Consider the following 20801-nt stretch of genomic DNA (forward strand, 5'->3'; position numbering starts at 1 on the left):
TGACATGGCATGGTTGGAAGTCACGTCAGATTGTGCGAGTGGGTTCTCCCCTTCCACCATGTGGGTCTTGGGCATTGAGTTTAGGTCGTCTGCGAGGTTTGGTGGCCGGTGCCTTCCTCCTGAACATAAATGACAATTTTTGAGTCAGGGCTTCTTGGAACCCAGGCTGCCCTCTTCCAACTTCGTAGGCAGCTGAGGGTGACCTCGAACTTCTGATCCTCCTGTCTCTACCTTCAAAGGGCTGAGATTACAGGTGTGCATCACCACTTTGTACCTCTTTTTGATCTTGGGACTCCAACAAGATTCCGTCGTGTGCACGACCGCCTTATCTGCCCCAAATCACCCTATTTGTGGTGCACGTAAACAGCAGTTGTTTTAAATTTCTGCGGTTGTAATTTTCAACAAGGAGACTACCTTAGGGATACTCACACCATATCCATACTGAAACAGTAGGCTACAGTTGGCCACAATAGTTGTTCCTCCCTTGTGAGACAAGCCATTTGAGACAGGCGTGGCTAACAGCCCAGCCAGGCAGCTCAACAGATCTCAGTGTGTCATGTCCTGGAGGCTAAAACTTCCAAATCAAGTTGCTGCCCCTTAGGCTCCTCTTCTTGGCTTACAGACGGCATCTTCTCCCTGCCCTCACATAACTGTGAGGCCATGTCCTGACCCATGGTCCAACTGGATCTTGGTCTTCCTAGTGAACTCACCTCTCACCTTCAGAGACAGTTGCAGGCTAGGTGTATGGAGGACACAGTCGGACCCTCACACAACCCCATCAGTGGATGGGTCCCCTTAGGTCACCCTGTGCACGGTACCTTTAAAATCTCAACAGCCTTTCACAAGCATATGGCAATTCTACCATTTAACCCAAAGCAGCTCTTGGCAGAAGTCAAGTCTGATTTGTCTGTATGAGGAGGCGAAGCAGGTGAACAACTTTCACCTGAGTAAGGAGCAAGGTGCCACGAGGATGAAGGCAGGGTGGGGTCTTCCTGCCCATCTACCCGGTGTTTTGTGGGATGTTCACGATGGTGCCATGTAGTAGTCGTGTCAGGCTACAGTACAAAGCACCTTAGGTTAGGCAGCTTAAGGAGCAGAAATGTACTGTGGCCCATTCTGGTAGCAGGAAGTCCTAAGTACAATCCTAGTGGGATCGGTGGCAGGTGAGGGCACTCTGACCCGCAGGCGGCTACTCTTTCAGGTGGTGGAGATAGGAGATGAGAGAGGGTTCATGGGAAAAGGGAGATCTAGGAAGGTGGAGACAGGGGGTAGCAGGAGCTCATTGATCAGGTCATCGAGCCAAACCAGTGAGCTCCAGGTGCCACCAGAGAAGCTGTTGAGAAATAAGGTGGCAAATTATTAAGGAAGTCACCTGATGTCAACCTTGGCCTCCACATGCACATGCACACAGGCACGTGTGCATGCACAAAACAAGAAAAGAGCCTTTAGACTCTGGTTATCCTTATTCTCGGGATTTTCTCTTGTTTTGGTAAAAATTAAGTATCAGGGTGCGTTTTTCCAGTCTCCCTTTGGATGGTGCATAGTTGTTCGGACCTGTGCGCAGGTGTGAACACTATTGATTTTGTGATGCAGGGTTCTCCCATGGGCTTCTGGGTTTCCCTGTCACTTGTAGACAATGATCTCATCCCCACCCCCTGTCTTCCTCCCAGACTTTTTTCTTTTTTTCTTTTTTTTGGAGCTGGGGACCGAACCCAGGGCCTTTCGCTTGCTAGGCAAGCGCTCTACCACTGAGCTAAATCCCCAACCCCCCTCCCAGACTTTCATTCCATTCACTTATTTTCAGATGAAGTCTCACCATGTCACTCTGGCTGGCCTGAAGCTCACTCTGTAGCCCAGGATGACCTCAATCTCGCAGAGGTCCACCTGCCTCTGCCTCCCCAGTGCTGGGATTAGCAGGGACTACCACCATTGCCTGCCTTTGTGTGGTGAGTCACACGTGGAGAGGGCTGCACACAGCTTGCTGGAATTGGTTCTCTCCTTTACCACGAGATACTAGAAATTTCATCAGGCTTAGCGGCAGGTGCCTTTACCCTGTGAGCCGTCTCACCAGCCCCAGTTTGTTGGCACCACCTCCCATGCCCTGTGTAAAGTGCTGATTTCTGTACCTGCAGAGAGTTGAGTACAGACTTTGGAATTGTTATTTTTATGAAGACCTCCCGTCTCAATGTTTTGTAAACATTCTTCTCCGTCACATTCCGATTGGTTTAATAAAGAGCTGAAAGACTTATAGCAGGGTAGGAGAGGAAAGGTAAGACATCAGGCAGAGAGAGGAACTTGGGAAAGAGAGACAGGAGATTCGCCAGCCAGAGGCAGGGTTTAGATTACAGTAAACAGGTTAACGAGATTACACGAGCTCTTCAAGGAAGTGGCCTGAGCAAATGCTTGAGCTGCATGTCTCTGTGTCATTATTCAGGAGCTGGCAGCTCGTAGACAGTCTGGTGGCACTCAGTTTTTAATTTTTAAAATTGTGAGTCTGTGTGAGGGGGCTTGTGCACTTGAACGCAGTGCCTCAGAGGCCGGAAGAGGGTGTCAGTTCCCTGAGGGCTAGAGTTATAGGCGGATGTGAGCTACCATGTGGGTGCTGGGAACTGAACCTGGATCCTCTGTAAGAGCAGCCAGTATTCATATAGGCTGAGCCATCACTACAGGCCCCACATACCAGGTTTTATCTTATTTCCTGGTCTTGTCTGATTGCATTTACTACCAACTCTCATGGAATTGAATGACAAGGCTTGTTGCTAGTTCAGTGGTGACACCTTTGACATTCCAACCTTTAACATAGTAAGCATGAGGCTGGGTGGTTACCTCAAAGCCATCTCTGTGTCTGTATTTGGACTACAAGGGATTCCGAGAAATACCGTCTGCATTATAGAAACTCCCATCATCCCTGGAGCAAACCTTGGGTGGACTCTTGTCACAAGCTCCCTGATGCTTTGAAGCATGCTTGTTTTTCCTGGGCATCTTAATTCAGCTTGCTTATATTTTATTTGAATTTCTCTTTTGAGATTCAGAAAAAAAAAATCTATCTTGGGCTGCAGAGATAGGTCAGTAGTAGTTGATGTTCTTCCAAGAAATGGGAGTTGAGTTCCCAGCATCCAATTCTGGCGGCTTACAGGGGATCCTACACCTCTGGTCTCTGAGGGCACTCTGCTCATGTGCACACACCCACACACACACATATTCACAATCACGAATAAGATAAATCTTTTTTCAAAATGTATCTAATTTTTATTTTATGTGCATTATTATGAGGGTGTCAGGTCTCCTAGAACTGGAGTTACAAACAGTCGTAAGCTGCCATGTGGTTGCTGGGACCTGAACCTGAGTCCTCTGGAAAAGTAACCAATGCTCTTAATGACTGAGCCATCTCTTCAGCCTCCCAAGATAAATCTTTAAACAGTGTCTATCTAAAGTTTTCATCAAGTTTGGAGGTCAATGTTGCACTTGGTTTATAAAATGATTTTATTTTTTTGCCAGGGTAGGGGAGATGGCTCAGCTGGTAAAGATGCCGGCCACCTAGCCCAAGATCCTGCATTCCATCCCTGGACCCCACATGGCAGAAGGAGAGTCCTCTGACCTCCACACACCACAACACACGTGCCAACCCCATCCCCATAAATAGAATTTAAAAACATATTCTTTTGACTTGTCTATGCCTGAAAGAACATTGAGCTTGAAATGAGAGATGTTTAGAGCAGTTCCTGTGGCTTCCTCTAGGCTTGGTTCTTTTGGGAGGGCAATGAAGGTGTTTCTAACCTACCTCCCCTCCACCCGTCTCTGTCTCTCTCTGTCTCTCTGTCTCTCTCTCTGTCTCTCTCTCTCTGTCTCTCTCTCTCTCTGTCTCTCTGTCTCTCTCTCTCTCTCTCTCTCTCACACACACACACACACACACATATACACACACATACCAAATCTTTGAACTCTGTAGCAGAGGGTGGCTTTGAACTCCGGATCTTTCTTCTTCCATCTACCAAGTGCTGGGACTGCAGGTGTGTGCCACCACACCCAGCTTTAAACTTTACTGTTAAAAAGAACATGGGTATAAATGCCCATCCTATCTACTTTTACACCCTTGTTCATTTTTTTTTTTTGATGAGCTTATCTCTTTGTAAGTAACTGTTATCATGGAGGGTCTGAGATTTACACTCTGATCAGCCAGTCCACTTGGTCCCCACCCCTCCCACTGAGCCCATATAAGCTCTTGCTAACCATCAGTGACAACGACTTCTGATGTCTGCCAATCTGATAGACAAATCAAAACCAAAAGCAAAAACTCTTGGAGAATTTCAATTTGTGTTCCTTAATCAGTACTGAAGTTGCGCTCTCTCTCTCTCTCTCTCTCTCTCTCTCTCTCTCTCTATATATATATATATATATAATGATATATTAGTAATATTAGTAATATTAATATATATGTGTGAATGCATTTTTCCATCTTTTTTGCACTTTTGCAAAAAAACTTTTCCACCTTTTGTCATTGCTTTTCAAGAGCTCTTTATATATTACAGATCCTTAGATATATTACTGGTCAGCTAAAATCTTACTGGCATGCAGAACTTGTTACAAAAATTGTTTTTTTATTTCAATAGTATCCAAGTTCACTATACTGGGCAGAGGCCAAAGTGAGGATGATTCAGCCTTGGGTCACGCAGAGAACTTGAACATGCCCATTGAATATCCAGAGCTAACTTGAGAATTTGACTCAGCTCTACAGTGTTCCAGTTTCAACAAGCTCTTCATAGGAAAAGGTGGGAGGGTGGAGAAGCTGGGAGTATGAGTTTCCCATCAGCTGGAAACTTACTAGAGACACAAGGAACCCTACAGGTTAAAATTCATTTCCTGAGCATCTGCTGGAAAAGCCAGGGTCTCTCCCAGGTTGGTTGGGCCTCACACCATTGTTGTTTGGGTCCCTCCATGTTGGTCACTCCAAGAAGGAAGGGAGATGTTTGCACCATTTAAGTGCTGGGATCCCTTTCCTATCCAGCTGGGGTTTTGTGGCTTTGAGGGGCTCTGGGAGGAAACTGTGAACTTGTCATCTGGAGATCAAGCCTTTTTGTGAGACTTCTGTTAGTTCCCACCCCTGGGTGAGGCCAGGGCTCGGAGGGCCTTGTGCCAACCCAGCCCGATAGCCACAGGGAGAGGCAGGGTGGGTCCTCTCATGTGGAATCACCCAACATAGTTTGGTGGAGTCTTGCAAGCAGTTTTTTTGAAACAAAGCAAACTATCGGGCCAAAGGTTTCAGACCCGTAAAACAGTCTGATGGTGTGTCGGAGGGTGAGAGGGGTTGGCGGGCTCCACCTCTGATCACTGCAAGGTACTCTGGGAAGACAAAGATGACAGGCTGGTATAGGTGCCCTTACAATGGAGACTCCTTGTGTCCTGTGATTGAGTACCCACCCAGAGATGACAAATGGCCACCAGCAGTTACAGTATTTGACTTCCTCTTGTAGAAGCACAGGACCCCATCCTCAATCCATTTCAGATTTTGTGGGTGTGTTATCTTGGGAGGAATTGAATCCAGGAACTGGCACATGCCTGTCTGCTCAATGATGTTGAACTTTGACTGTGTATATGTTATCTTATTATATGGATATTATGGCCCAGGATCTCATAGATCCCAGGTTGGCCTCAAATCTTTTATGTATCCAAGCATGACTTTGAACTTCTGGCTCTCCTTGCCCTACCCTCCTAGCGCAGGAATATACGACCATATCTTGCACAGCCCCAGGAATTGACATAACTGGGCACTGAGGCTGTGAAGAGAGAACAGATACACAGACATGGGGACCTGGGCTCAGATGAAGGAGCTGCAGCTCCTGGAAGCTGAGTGTGTTTATCACGTGCAGTTGAACGAGGAGGTGGATTATCCCATACAGATAAATGAGGAGGCAAGGTGACTCCAAACAGCTGCACAAGGAGGCTGCTTTAGCTAATCTTGGTAGGAACAGCTTTCAGGCTATAAACATGGGGCGGGGAGGAAGCTGGAGTGGACATTTCCAGCACAAACACATGGGCTGGGGCATTGGGGTGTTGAGCATGCCAAGCCTATATCAAACAATACACATTCTCTTAGGACTTCCCTCTCCGGTGCACCACAATGCCTGGTTTGTGTAGTGCAGGCAATTGAACCAAGGAATTTGTGAATCCTGGGTGAGAAATCTACTAACTGAACTACATTCCCAGCCTTGTCATCATCATCACCACCACCACCACCACCACCATCATTACCATCATCATCACCATCATCACCACCACCATCACTACCATCATCATCAACATCATCATCAAGGCTAGTCTTGGTTGTCAGCTTGACTACATCTGAAATGAACTTAAACCCAAAAATGGAGGGCACACTGTGAGGGACTTCTGTTTAATTTGAATTATAATTAGAAGATTCACTTCTAATCTGGATCCGTAAGGCCGGAAGGCACATTTTAATGCAGATCTTTAATCCACCTCTAATCTGGGCCACAACTTCTGCTGAGAGCCTATATATGGATATGAAAGAAGGAAGCTTTTGCTCTTGGCCTGCTTGCCCTTCCCTTGCTAGCAAGTCCATTCCTTCCCTTCATCACAGCCACTTCCTTGGGATTCCAGCTTATACTGAAGACCAACGGAGGCATCCAGCATCATGGACTCAACGACTGTTAGATTCCTGGACTTTCTGTTGGTACACTGCCATTGTTGGATTAGCTGGACCACAGCCGGTAAGTCATTGTAATAGACTCCCTGACTGTCTGTCTGTCTGTCTACCTGCCTGCCTACCTATCTGTATTTATTCTATAAGTTCTGTTACCCTAGAGAACCCTAGTTAATCCAGTCACCATCATCATCATCATCATCATCATCATCATCATCAACAACAACAACAACAACAACAACAACAACAACAACAACACCACCACCACCATCATTGGCGTGCTGGCAATGGACCCTAGGGCCTTTTTTTGAGTAAGTGAGCCATCCCAGGCATGAATATTATTCTCAGGAATGGAAATAATGCCTCTTTGATGGTGTGTTTGCTGGTTATGTCACCCTGATGTGTTGAAAATTAAAAAACAAGGGGTTGGGGATTTAGCTCAGTGTTAGAGCCCTTGCCTAGCAAGTGCAAGGCCCTGGGTTCAGTCCCCAGCTCTGGAAAAACAAACAAACAAACAAACAAACAAACAAAACAAAACAAAACAAACAGACAACCCCCAGCCCCTGCCTCAACAACTTGTCTCTCTTTGAGGCTGCTCCTCCCATGGTGTTCATAGGAGGTGAATTCTTGGACACCACCATACCACCACCACCAGAAAACCAAATACCCAGTGTGCAAGGCCTCTGCTCATTTTAAGTCACTTCTGAATAACTTTTTTTTTTTTGGTCTCACTATGTAGTCCTGGATATCCTGAGCTCCACCATGCCAAGCACCTGATGTGACTCCACTGTGTTATTGCAGAATAAAGGAGAAGGAGGAGATTTCTGTAGCCTGTACAGTTGCTGGTTTTGGATTTGAATACTTTTTCTTTTTAAGGCAAGGTCTTCTGTAGTGTAGTGGGCTGGCCTTGATCTCTCTGTGTTGCTGTGGATGGCCTTGGGCTCCTGCTCCTCCTTCTCCTTTCCAGTGTTAGGACTGCAGGTATGCACCACCACACGTGGTTTATGGGGCACAGAGATACAAAATGCCAGGCGAGAACTCTGCCCGAGCTCCAGCCCCAAACCTGCATCTGGACACTGTTGACACGAGTTCCTTCAGTCTTAGAGGGAACACCGGTGTTAGGGTGCAGGCGGCAGATTCTAACATTGGTGTGGGACCATCTACCTCACGTTAACAGTTCTTTCTACCTCCTCACCTTTGTCACCTTTGTCCTGAAGCTTCAAAGCGCAGTCGGAAGAGCTCGGCTGTAAGTGGTCCAAGGCGACATGCTAGGCAGGAGTGTTGGTGGCTCTGCTGATAACAGGCGAGGTCATCTCTCCTCAGCCTTCATCAAACGCTCAGAGAGTGACCAGAAAGGGAACCACACAGCACCAAGACAGAGCTTCATGCCCACAGCAAGGAATGCCTCCCCTAAACTACTCAGAGGAGACTGTGTGAGGTAAAGATGGTGAAGACGTGCTGACTGGGTGGGATCAGACAAGGCCTGACCCTCATCTTGTTCAGGGTCTGAGAAGGGGGCCAGAGCAGAAGAAATGTACCCATTTATTGAAAAAGGTGATTTATACCAACATCCCACACTGCTTACTATCATAAGAGACAAAAAAAAAAAAAAAGTAAAAAAAGCAAACTAAAACTGGGCAGAAAGGAAAAACCCACCAAATCATAGTAAAACAGAAGAAAAAGAAAAAAGCCCAGAGAGATCAAAATCCAATGCAGAACCAAGGCGTGGTATGGTGAGACAATAGAAGTGGTGCAGCCTCGGGGAAGGACCACTTCTGTAAGTCTGAAACTATTGACTGAACTGAGTTCAAGGCCAGCCCGGGCTATGGAGCAAGGCCCTATCTTAGATCAAACCCAAAGCACAAAGTTCAACTTACTATAAATAATCAGCCAAATACAGAAAACAAACAACACACACACACACACACACACACACACACACACACACACACACACACAGAATAAGGAGACAAAAACTGTAGTGTGGGCCTTGGTTATGTAATAAGTATAGCTAGATGTGGTGTTATATGACTGAAATCATAACACTCAGAGGCTGATGCAGGAGGATTGCTGTAAGTTCCAGGGTGGTGTGGGTTCCATACTACATTTCAGGCCATCCTGGCCTACAGAGTCAGACCTTGCCTTAAAAACAGAACAAGGAGCCAGAGAGAAGGCTCAGTGGTTAAGAGCACTTGTTGCTCTTGCAGAGGACCTGGGTTTACCCTTCTCAGCAGCTCAACTGCTTGAAACTCCAGCTCCAGGAGACCTGACGCACTCTTCAGGCCTCGGTGGGCCTATGCACAGCCTCTCCCCACCCCACATACATACATAAAAATTATAAGCAAATCCTTAAAGACAAGACAACAGTAATAAATGTAAATGGTACAGATTCTCTTATTAAGGGGACTCCAAGTTGGATCTGAGCTGTATACAAGTGCACCATTTTCAGTCTGAACCCCTATAGCCCATCTGCTCAATGGGCAAACACATGTAGCTGATGCACACCAACTAAATGTAGCCAAAAGGCGGTGAGGGGGCAGTGCAGATTCTGGCCCGGGCAAAATTCAACAGCAAGTCCATGCACAGAATGAAGCAAGTCCTTCTGTGTTCCTCAGTGAAGATAGACGGAGGGGGCTCACAGTAGCAGACGATGAAGCCTCACCATTTGTCATTCAAAAAATTGTAAATATGACAAGTAGACAGAAACCCACTTTGTCCTGATGCCCTTTTTTTGGTCTTTTGGTTTCTCCAAACGTGAGAAGGCAGAAACCTTTTTTCTATGATCTGAAAGGTGGGAGCATTGACCCCATCTGCCTCTGGAGCTCTTTGCCATCTTGGTCAGTGTGGGCTTTGTATCTGTCACTAGGAATCATCCAAGGGTCTGAGTGGGGACCCGACTCTAAGCTTGTATGTAAAACACACTACAGCACCTTCTTAGAACACTAGAAACTACTAAGTGCTGAAGTAGAGTCTGCCCAGCGCGTTTGGATAGTGTTTATGAGCCTGTCATAAAGAATGCTCGGCATGGTGGTGCATGTGTGTGATCTGGAATCCTGGAGGAGAGGCAGGAGGATTGCTGCAAGGATAAGGCCAGCCACAGAAAGGGAGTTCCAGGCCAGCCAGGGCTAGAGTAAGGTCCTGTCACAAAAAAAAAAAAAAAAAGATTTAACATATTTTTTTAAGACTTTGACTTATGAGACATATAATCATATTATAACTAGTGTCTGAGTGGGTATGGATGTGTGAGAGTGTGAGAATGTGTGTGGTCTATGTGTGCATATGTGTGAGTGTGTGTGTGTGTTATGTATGTGGTGTGTGTATGTGTGTGGTGTATATCTATGCACACATTGAGAACTGACATCTTTCTGGCTTCTACATCACACTTTTATGTTTCCATAAATCACACTCTGCGATTATAATGCAATAAAACCAAAAATTTACAACCTGAGCAGGGGTGTCTAACAGCCCTTTTCTAAATTAGGTCAAAGCAGAAGAAAAGACTGAAATCATAGCTTCTAAATTTCTGGGTATGGTGACAGTGTTTTCTGCCCCGAGTCTAATGTTCTTGTTCTGAAGGAATAAAGAAGGAGGGAGAATGAGGTTAGGGAGCAGAGGGCAGCTTGCTCAGCAGCAGGAGGCTGTGAGGCTCAGTATCATGGGGGTCCCTGGGCTCTATGAGCATGGCTGTCCTGAGAAGCCTGAGAAAACAGAAATGGTCATATAGGATGAGAAGGAGCCATTCACAAAGCCACTGGAGCTAGGGAGGTAGCTGAATTGGTAAAGCGCTCTTCGCACAAGTCTGAGAGTCGGACGGAGCCTGATGCTCAGCACCCAGGTAAAAAGCTGGGCATGGGACTGGCAAGATGACTTGGTGAGCATTGCCAACACCCTGGGTTTGTTCTCTGGTACCCACATCGGGGAAGGAGAGCATTGACCCTTGCAAGTTCCCCCTCTGATCTCCACAAACACCATTAAACATAAGTTTCCTTGGAGAGAGGGTTCTGTGATTGGGAGGTTATACATGTCTCTTCCAGAGGACCTGGGTTCAGTTCCTAATACCCATTGTGGAGGGCTCACAACCACCTGTCATCCCATCTCCTGGGGCTCCTTGGCCAGACAGCCAAATCTAATAAGCGAGTCTGAAGCTAGTGTGAGACGGGGTGTCAAAAACAAAACAGGACATCTGAGGAACAATACCTGAGGCCGTCCTACAGCTTCCACAGTCAACCCCTGCTACGCACCGCACATGCACACAGACATTGAATAATCTCCAGGGAATTACCCCCAGAAGATGGTGCTTCATCCGGCTCCTTTCTCAGGCCCAGAAGCTGAGTTCTGTGGCCAGGTTGTATGGGATGGTCTTCTCACTGTGCCCTCACACAGTAGGGAGGGAGGGAGAGCACTCAGTGTGACCTGTCCCGACCCAACAATCACCTCCCAATGGCCCTACCTCCCAATGCCACCCTCAGAGACTTGAGATACGCACATGGATTTGGAGAGACACAGTGTTAGGTCTACATCAGCCCTGTCTTGTGGGAGGCAGACAGTAGCACCTACCCTCCCCTGCTCTTTCTGGCTGCCAGACTACCGCTCTCTCCAGCACTTCAGTAGAGCTTGTGTTTGTCAGGAAACACATGACTCCTGCTTGTCTTTGAAGGGCCAGGATGGCACCTGTATGTGCCTGGCATACGCAGAGTAAAACTATGAGCAGTGCTGCTCCACACTCTGCAGGGTGGCTGTGATCTACGGCAGATCCTAAGCAAGTGCAGGGCGGAAGCAGAAGTTGAGGCGCTGGGAAAGAGGAAGTTAAGGGCAGGGTATATAGATAGATAGAGGCTGCTGTGGTTCCTGGCACTTGCGCAGCCTTGCCACCCCCTCCCTCCCTGTCAGGCCAGGCAGTTGTCTTGCTCCTCTGCTTTTGGCTGCAGTGGAGAAGGCGATAGCCAGGACACGGTGCCCTGAGGCAATGGAGGAGGAGCTAGGTTCTGGGTGCCACTCCTCCACTAGCATCCCAGCATGCCCCGTCCACACTGAATGGGTGGCCCACCTACTCCGGCTCATTGAAAGGCATAGGCAGAGCATGTGGCAGGCATGTGCCTACGTCAGCGACTGCTATCTGCCTGGAAAGGACATGCTTCACTCTGCCAGGGCATGCCCCTCTCATGCCCACGTCAAATCTTGGTCTGGGTGAGACGCACCCGTGAATCTGGGTGCCGTATGGGTGAGTCACTATTGGCTTTGCCCCCAGTTCTGTCAATAATAGAACCTCACTGCTTGAGGTGCCCTTGCAGTGTAAGACTGGAAATTTCCTGATCCCTTGAGTTGGCCCTGAAGCTGACCTCCTGGGCCACTATCTCTTGTCTATGAGACACTGGCAGATCCCATCAAAGACCTGGCACCCTCAAAGGACTGGGGCCTGAGCCCAGGTTGCAAGGAGAGCTTCTCCAATTTAGGGGTGGGTAGAGCTACAGGGGCAGGGCTTTGAGAGGGCGGGGCTATCTGGAGATGCTGAGCTGTCAAGGGGTGGAGTTTAAAGGTAAGGGAGTGGTTTGGACACAGAGGCAATGAGGCCATTGTAAGCCTTACCTTGCTTGTTCACAGGAGAAGTGGAGTGAGATGCGTGGGGAGAAGGTCATCAGGAGAGCCTCAGTCCCTCACTAAGGAGCTGCTCCATCCAGTGCAGCTCCGGAAAGGGACCTTGGGTGAACTGAGGCTCACCTTCATACACAAGACTTAGGAACCTGAGTGCTTAAACGAACTCTCCAGATTTTTAAGTGTTAGCCAACAATTAAAACTCAGGCCACATAAAACATCTCTTGGGGTGAGATTGAAAGTCCAGGTGACGCATCCTGGATCCTGCATGTGACATCTGTAATTAGAGAATAGATGCAATTTTCCCACTTACCATGTACTGAATACTTTCCATGTTTGTGTAACCGGCTAGAAGCTATTTACAGAAATTACATAACACTTGGGACGTGTTGGATTTGCCTTTCATCTTACTCCCTGGTATATGCCAAGCTTGTTGGGTGGAGTCTCAGATACACCCGGCCTGGCTTATTGTTTCAGCGCCTTCAGGACAAGCAGCTCAGAAATAACAAATGTGCCTCAACCTCTGAGGCCTCAGAGACCTCAGGGTGCTAGCTAGGAGACCACCAGTGATCCAGCTTCTCACCTTTTAGTACCAGCTAAGGAAACTTGTACAAGGAAGGGTTATCCAGTTAGGTTGAACTGATGGAAGGGAAGTATGTATATGTGTGCAAATTTACATATACATGTGCATTCAGGTACATGCCTATGCACATGTGTGTATGTGTGTGTGTGTGTGTTTTGGAGTTATGCTGACTCTACAAATTTTGAGGAGAACCAACATTTATATTACTGAAACTTTTATTCAGATTTTTAGTGTAGACACACACACACACACACCACACCACACACATATACACACCTCTGTTGTTATTGTAAACAATGTTCTTGTCTCCCATTTTCATGTGTGTAAGTATGCATGTTCACAAGTCTGTGAACACATGTGTGTACCCTGTATGTAAATGCCTGTGGAGACCTAAGGTTGATGCTGGGAGTCATCCTCCTCCACTCTTTCATCTTGTTCACTGAGGCAGGGTCTCTCAATCAAATCCAGAGCTCACTGATGTGGTCAATTTAACCAGCCAGCTTGTGGCAGGCCACATGGTGATTTTGCATAGGATAATGGGGATCCTTATGCTTGCATGACAAGCACTTGCCCAGCGTCTGGGCTGTGAGCAGCTTCTTTTATACACATTTTCTAATTGTCACAGCCTTTTAGAGGAGTACCCTTTAGTTCTCTGCCAGTTCACCTCCAACTCAGCACTGGTTTTTCAAAGACCTGGGTTTTCTGTATCCACAGCTCCCTTCTCATTAGAGAGCAGTTTTCTTCTTTTCCATTTCTTTGTCATGTCTTATTGCAAAGTCCGAAAATCTAGTTTGATATTATACTGAAACGTTTGTTTCTTGTCACAACAAGAATTCTTTATTTCTTCAAAGAAAGAATTGACTGGGGATTTAGTGTTGGTGTGTTCTGTCAGGCTTCAGTATCCCTTCCTAACCTGAGATCTCTTAGTGATACAGAAGGTTTGTTTTGCTGTTTTGTTTTGATTTTTGCAACAGGATTTCTGTGTATCACTGGCTGTCCTAGAACTTGATCTAACTGGCTGGCCTCTGCCTCCAAGAGTGCTGGGTTTAAATGTGTGCCCTCCCCACCCAGCTGTGACATAGAGCATGGAACTTTCCAGGCTCCTTGCCTTTCCCAGTACAATTAACTTTGAGTCATTAAATACACTGTGAGCCCTTCCTGTTTGCCACTGACTGGTCCCTGGCCAGGACTTACTGACACTTGTCCATCCACCCAGGGACAGGCTGGTTATTTCTATTTGTGCTTGTTGTCTGTTCAGCACTAGGAATAAATGCTTAGCACGAGTTAATAAAAGCCAGGTGTGGTAAATGCATACTGTCACCCCAGCACTCAGAAGGAGGCAGAAGGATCAGTTCAAGGCCATCTCTAGCCACATAGTGAGTGTAAGGGCAGCCCATGAATGAGACCCTATCTTAGTCACTGTTCTATTGCTATGGAGAGCCACCATGACCATGGCAACTCTTAGCATTTAATTGGGCTGGCTTCCAGTTTCAGAGGGTTAGTCCATTGTCATGGCGGGAAGCATGGCAGAACACAGCCCAAGTAGCTGAAAGTTTTACATCTTGGTCCACAGGCAGCAGGAAGAGGAAGCCACTGGTCCCTGGTCAGCTCCAGTGACACACTTCCTCCAACAAGGCCTTGCTACTCTAACAAGGGCACGCCTCCTAATCCCTCTCAAGTAGTGCCATATCTGACACATAAGCATTCAAACAGATGAGTCTCTGGGAGCCACCACAGATCCCAGCTCAGAAAACAAACCAAAATTCAAACTAAAATATTTATTTGGCTCACAGTCTCCCCCTCCTCGCAAGAAGTCAGTGGACTCTTGCAGCCAGTCTCATCTGGACCATCTTGGTATGCATTTATTTATTTATTTTAAACTAATCTGCCTTTCCAGATACGCAAAGATAGAAACTGGAAATCAAAGACCAGGCATAGAAACAGGGTGAAGACAGCCTGTGTTGGCTTCTAGAACTTTTTTTTTTTGGCCAGGGTTTCTCTGTGTAACTTTGTCTGTCTTGGGAGTTGCTCTGTAGACCAGGCTGGCCCTGAACTTACAGAGATCTGCCTGCCTCTGCCTCCCGCCTGCCGGGATTAAAGGTATGCTCCAACATTGCTAGCCTAGAATATTCCTAAAGGGGTGTGGTCGTTTAAAGGAGAATAGCTCCCATATGCTCAGACAGTGGCACTATTAGGAAGTGTGGCCTTTTTGGAGGAGGACTATCTCAGTTCTCTTCCTGCTGCCTGTGGATCAAATGTAGAACTCACAGCTCTTCCAGCACCATGTCTGCCTGCACTCTGCCATGCCTCCTGCCATGATGATAATGGACTAAACCTCTAAACTGTAAGCCAGCCGCAATTAAATGTTTTTCATTATAAGAGTTCTATGGTCATGATATCTCTTCACAGCAACAAAACCCTAACTAAATGGGTTAGGGGTGCCCTCAAAAAACTCTCAAAAATTCAAATCCTGAGCCTCAGAATGTGACTGTAATTGGGGATGGGTTCCTAGTTCAGAACGATGTCCTTACAAAAAGAGAGACACTGATCACAGATACACAGGAAGAAGGCCTGGTGACAGTGGATATAGACATCAGATTGATGTGGCCAAAGACAGGGTTCCTGGCAAGACCAAGAGCTGGATGGGACAGGAAGGAAACTTCCCTAGGACCCAGAAGCAAGCAGGGCTTTGCCGTACCCAGAGCCTGGATTCCCTCACACCAGAAGTGAGGGCAAGGAGGAATGCATGTCTGCTGTTTAGCCCCGAAGAGGACTTGACTCAGGTCCTCAAGTCAGCCCAGTGAGCATTTGCCAACTAAATCATCTCCCCAGCTCTACTCATCCTTTAGATATTCCAAGGTAGTTTACAGAGCAGGGCTTGCCATGGCAGTCATGCAACCCAGGATGGGTCCCTGGGTCTCCTGCAGCTCTCATCTTCACCCCAAAAGGCCTGTGACTGGGAACAGCCATTGGTAGTTCTTTGAACAGACAGTCTAGCCTCCCTGGCTAGTTCTAGGCCAATGAGAGATCTGTATTGGTTATGGCCCCAGCTGGTTCACGTGCCCCTCCATACAAACAAATTGTTTAGGATACGGTCAGGTATGGGACTCCACACAGCCATTTGACTTCCTGCAGAGGTTCATGGGGCTCTATGGGCTACCCCCATGCCCAACCTGTGAGCTACTCAGGTTATCGGGATATTTGGCCAAGCACGTCTGGTACATTCAGTAGTCATGTGACACACATCTGCCTACTGGAATCTGGGTGTGCAGGGCTGGAAACCAAGACCCGCTCTACAAAAGCATTGTGTAAGTTTGGCCTAGAGCTCCGAAGAAAGCCTGGGAATTGGGTCAGACCATCCCAGGCCTCCTGGGCAGCTGCAGTGGGATGGGAAGGGCAAGGGCGAGGCTGGGGAGAGAGCTCCCAGCCTGGTGTACAGCAAACTGCTGCACAGCCTCCAGTGTGGAGTCGCCTTTGTCCCAGAAAAAGTGGACGGGGCAGCTTCAGTCCCTCTGCGGGAGTTTCCTGGAAGTCACTCTGATAGTTCTCAGGCCTTCTTGGAACCTGGGACAATAGGAAGCAGGTTGTCATGGGATGATAGCCCTGAGGAGGGTTGGGTGGAGGTGTTGTTACTCAAAATCAAAAGGCCTTATAGTCTTGGGAGTGGCAGAACTGCCCAGAACATTTCCTCAAAAGTCTCTCAGGAGGGCTGTGAAGGTGGCTCAGGCAACAACAGTGTTAGATGTAAAAGCCTGAGTGAGGACTCAGGTTTGATTCCCAAACTTGATGGCATATGCTCGCAATTGTAGAACTTATGGCTGGTTCTTCCTCTTAGTCACATGCTCCAAGAAATAAGACTCAGACTCAAAATATATTTATAAATATCCTGGCCATATAGCTAGGCTCTTCTCCGACTAGATCACAACTTAAAATAACCTCTTTATTTTAACCTACAGCGTGCCATGTGGCTGGTTACCTGTGGTCAGCCACCATGTGTCCGTTTTGTTACATCTTCCTGGGTGAATCTCCCACGTCTCACTCTATCCCAGAATCCTTTTTGCCTCTCAGATGTCCCACCTCCTAACCTATCCTTTCCTATAGGCCATAGGTTTTGTGAATTGACAGGTGGTACATCCACACAATGTGTAAGATATTCTTTCATGTAATCCTAGCATCAGAGAGGCAGAGACAGACAGATTCCTACCGCTCTCTGACCAGACAGTCTAACTTACTCTTCCAAGCCTGTAGAAGACCCTGTCTCAAAAAACAGGACACCGAGGAATGAACCAGACACACACACACACACACACACACACACACACACACACACACTCCCACAGGAGTCAAACTCCAACCCCATGGATACTCTTCAAGTTCACTGTAGAGGAATTTTAATCCAACAATATGGCTGCTCTGGCTGGAATACTGACAGGCCCTTAGTATACACCTTGAAGGTAAAATTAGTTGGTAGAAGGAACCAGCCATGTTTGAAAATGATGTCTAATTGAGGGGCAAAGTGGTGAATCAGAGAAAGATTTGACAGAAGGAGTCCGAGATAGGATATGCTCGGGAACAGCACAGGAAAAACGGTTATTTATGAGACGTGCAGGACAAGAGGAAATCAGTTCAGTCAGTTCAGTAGAGTGGAGCTGAATTCAGTCAGTGAGTTGGGGGTCAGTGCAATGGAGCTGAGCTCGTTCCTGAGTTCCTGCAGTTCAGTGCAGGTCAGCAGGGGCAGTTGAAGAAAGAGAATAAGGAGCCAGAATATTAAAACAAGCTGACAAGAGTTAGTTTGAGGCCGAGCAGAGCAGTTCAGTGAGAAGCTGAGAGAAGTGAGGCTGAATCAGCTCAGAGAGAAGTTCGTTCAAGTCAGAACAGCTGAGCTGACCATCCAGCCAGAGTTCAGAAAGAACTAGACAGGGTGAGCTTATTCAGAAGTGAGCCTCTGAGGTGACAATTGCATTAGGCAAATAAAAGTCACGTCTACAGTTCACAGCAGGACAGAGGGATCCATCTGAGGCAAGAAGTAGGATCTTTAGGAAAATCACCCCTCCCTGCCCTCAGGCTCAGGTGAACTTGCTTCATTCACGTTGAAGGAGAGAATCTCTCTCTCTCCCCCCCTCCATTTTTTTTTTAAGATTTATTTATTTATTTTATATATGAGTACACTGTAGCTGTCTTCAGACACACCAGAAGAGGGCATCGGATCCCATTACAGATGGTTGTGAGCCACCATGTGGTTGCTGGGATTTGAACTCAGGACCTCTGGAAGAGCAGTCGGTGCTCTTAACCACTGAGCCATCTCTCCAGCCCCCTCCATTTTTAATTAAAAAGTATTTATGCGATTGTATGTATATGAGTGTTTTCTTGGCATGTATGTGTGTACCATGTGTGTGCAGTGCCTGAACAGGCCAGAAGAGGCATCCGATCCCCTGGAACTGGAGTTATAGCTGGCTGTGAGCTATGAGAACTGAACCCGGGTCTGCAAGAGCAGCCAGCAATCTTAACTGTTGAGCTTCATTCCAGCCCTAAGTTTTTAATTTGAAAAATAAAATGCAAACACTGCTAGGTTGAAAATAATACTGGTGATCCCTCAACTTCTTGGAAACTGAGGAAAACTCTCTTTGATGAAGTAGGTGTGTGCGCAAGCTGGTAGTCCAAGCACCCAAGAAGCAGAGAGGAGGGTTGGAGGTTCAAGGCCAGCCAGGACCACCTACATAGGCAATTCCAGGCCAATGTGGCCTACACAGAGAGACCCTGTGTTTTGGGGGAGGGGAGAGAAGCAGGCTCTGTAGGCTGCAAGCACATGGCAGCCAGTTGTTCAGCCCTGTGCACCCGCTTCTAAGGACACCCCACCCAGGCACGGATGAATCCAAAATCTTTAAAATGTTTCAGTTGCAGCAAAACTCAGTCTCTGTCTGCCAAGTTCTTTTTCTTTTCATTATTAAGCTCGGGTGTTTCCTACAGTCCCCACAGCCTGCTTTGGGGTGCTCAGCTGGTGTCTAGGTGGCCCAGGCCGCTCCTTATCCCCCCCACCCCACCACATTATAAACAGGAAGCTGACTTCTGCCAGCCCTGAGTGAACTTGACCATTGAGAGTTTCAAGAGTCCTCTTAGGGGGGTCCAAACATCCTCTTTCCTGCTTTCATGATTGGTGACAACTGGAAGGGAAAGCCAGAGACAGCAGGAGACCTGGCAAGGAGCTCACAGGCAGGCGTGTGCCCCACTTGGGAGTCCAGTGCTATATGGAGTGTGTCTACTCTTGGAGCCATGAGCTGACAAAGAATTGTGTGCAAAATTTGACTTCTCCCAGTTTTTGCTCAAAGGGACGAGCAGGTATCTGGGTTGCTTCCACCCCGCTGTGTGTCTGGACGCTGTCTCTTTTCTTGGATCCTGTGTAGAGAGTTGGGTTGGGAGAGCTCACTGTGGATTATGTCACCTCCATGCATCTCAGTTTCCTTGCCTGAAGCATGAAGCACCTGCTCCTGTGGTCTCTGGGGCGAAATCCTAAGTGACTGTTCCCTGCATGAGACAAACGGGTGGTGAGGCCACAGGCCCTGGCCACTGCCTTTCCGTCCTGAATGAATTATGAAGTTCTAGGATCCATTCTGCACCTTGGTGTTAGAGAGGAAGAGAGAGAGGGAGCCAGAGAGGGAGTCATAGAGAGGGAGTGGGGAGGGGGAAGGGAGGGGAAGGAAGAGGGGAGGAGGGAAGGTGGGAGAAGGAGAGGGAGAGAGAATTGCATATGTGCGTGCATGTATGCATGTGCTCATGTGCACATCTGTGACCATCCATGTGGAGGCCAGAGGTCAACCTTGGGAGTGACTCCCTCAGGTGCTGTCCACCTTGATTTTGTTTTGAGACAAGGTCTCACTATGTAGTCCTGGCTGGCCTGGAATTTGGTATGTAGACTAGGTTGGCCTGTCTGTCTCTGGGTGCTGGGACTAAAAGCATGTGCTGCGGGGCTGGGGATTTAGCTCAGTGGTAGAGCACTTACCTAGGAAGCGCAAGGCCCTGGGTTCGGTCCCCAGCTCCGAAAAAAAGAACCAAAAAAAAAAAAAAAAAAAAAAAAAGCATGTGCTGCAATCGTTTGTAAGTTTTTTGTTTTTTGTTTTTTTTTTGGTTCTTTTTTTCAGAGCTGGGGACCGAACCCAGGGCCTTGTGCTTCCTAGGTAAGCGCTCTACCACTGAGCTAAATCCCCAGCCCCAAGTTTTTTGTTTCTTGAGAGCTCTCTTACTGGCCTAGAACTTGGCTATTAATTAGATTAATTAGGCCATGCTGGCTGGCCAGAGAGTCCCTGGGATCTATGCCTTAGTCTCCCCCAAAGCAAAGATTACAAGTACACTGACCAGACCTGGTTTTTCCACATGCATTCTTGGTGTTGAATTCAAGTCTCCATGCTTGTCCCGAGAGCATTTAGCATCTGAATCATCTTCCCAGATCTCCTCACCCCAAATGTCAGCAGGGCAAGGTGCAGAGCTGAAGCAGGGGTTGGTGTGGTGGGTCTTTTTTTCAGTCAAGCCACTCCAGGTCGAGTCTGTGAGTCCCCTGCAGCTCTTTCCCTTGTAGAGGCTTTGGGACTGTGGCTACAGCCTTTGGTGGCATAAAAGTTTCCCAGGCCGGTGCCCTTTGCTAAGCCTCTTGGCCTGTAGCAGGATGTGCAGTAGCACAGAGAACACAGTGGAGAAGTTGTACACTGTGTGTGTGTGTGTGTGTGTGTGTGTGTGTGTGTGTGTGTGCTGTTGTTGTTGAATGGCTCTAGGGTAGAGAGGGAGAGATTGAAAAGTCAGGGTGTGGCCTGCCCCCCCTCTTGGGTCTCTGCAAAGCATTGCCTCATAAGAGTGGTATTTTTTCCTTCACACAGGCCAAGTGGACTTGACCAGGAGCCTGCCTGGGTCATCTGTAGGGAGAGTCTATGGGAATTAGAGGCGCCTGCCCTGTATCCAGCAGCACTTCCTGACAGA

The 20801-nt window shown here is 47.6% G+C and overlaps 1 long non-coding RNA gene across 4 annotated transcripts in view; it reads left to right on the forward strand.

The window, feature by feature from the left end:
• Positions 1–20801, forward strand: part of LOC120099967 (uncharacterized) — a 94293-nt gene that overhangs the window by 22583 nt on the left and 50909 nt on the right. For 2 of the 4 annotated variants that reach the window (XR_015652770.1, XR_015652771.1), the window contains exons 1-2: positions 6095–6728; positions 6823–6972. This is a non-coding gene — a long non-coding RNA (uncharacterized LOC120099967). Of the gene's footprint in view, positions 1–6094; positions 6729–6822; positions 6973–20801 lie in introns of those variants that run through there. The other 2 variants (XR_015652767.1, XR_015652768.1) reach the window with 2 other exon arrangements.

The sequence above is a fragment of the Rattus norvegicus genome, chromosome 1 (genome assembly GCF_021556685.1).
Source record: "Rattus norvegicus strain SHRSP/BbbUtx chromosome 1, alternate assembly SHRSP_T2T, whole genome shotgun sequence".
In the NCBI taxonomy this organism is placed as follows: Eukaryota; Metazoa; Chordata; class Mammalia; order Rodentia; family Muridae; genus Rattus; species Rattus norvegicus.